Source organism: Mastomys coucha, unplaced genomic scaffold, assembly GCF_008632895.1.
Source record: "Mastomys coucha isolate ucsf_1 unplaced genomic scaffold, UCSF_Mcou_1 pScaffold22, whole genome shotgun sequence".
Classification (NCBI taxonomy): Eukaryota; Metazoa; Chordata; class Mammalia; order Rodentia; family Muridae; genus Mastomys; species Mastomys coucha.
In genome coordinates, this window is record NW_022196905.1 from 37059441 (window position 1) to 37060156 (window position 716).

Here is a 716-nt window from a genome sequence, read left to right on the forward strand (position 1 = left end):
TTCAGTGTCCTCCTTGCTTTCACAGGGACAGATCCTCTGATGCAAGTTGCACACAAAGCGGACCTCACTGATAACCGTCTTTGATAAAAATAAGCCAGTTGCTTCTCTGACCCACAAGATCTTCTCCCATCTGTGATGAGTGATTTGTTTGGTTCATTGGTTTTGTTCTGCTGATGGGTACAAACTCAGACCAATCCAAGTGGAGAAAAGGTGATGCTTGCAGACTCCCCCCCACCCCCACCTTGTGTTAGGTATGTTTCTGGTGGTATTGATGCAGTATGTGAACATGATCCCTAAGGTGGTACAACAGGAGCTAAGTCTTGGGATCTGCTTCTGTCAGATACAGCCAGGCTGGCAGACCAGATGATGTTAACTGACTGGGGAGGGGGGAAGGATGGGCGGGGGGTGGGGTCAGCAGAGCCAGGGATTGAGCGCCATTGTGCCTGACTCTCCAAAATCAAGCTCTCTACAACTCTCCCCTGCCCTTGTTCCTACAAGGTGCTGTAGCCAACTAATTATCAAACTGAATCACAGAGTTCTGGAACAGCACCTAGGAAATCAAATTGATCATCTGCCAAATGACTCCCTTACTAAATTGCCAGAGCTCAGTTCTGACCTTCAAGGAGAAAAAAGCCAGTAGCACACGTTCATACCTCCTCGTGCTACAAAACATACAATGAGGGAGGAAGTGGGAGGGGTGGGAGAAGGAGCGGGGG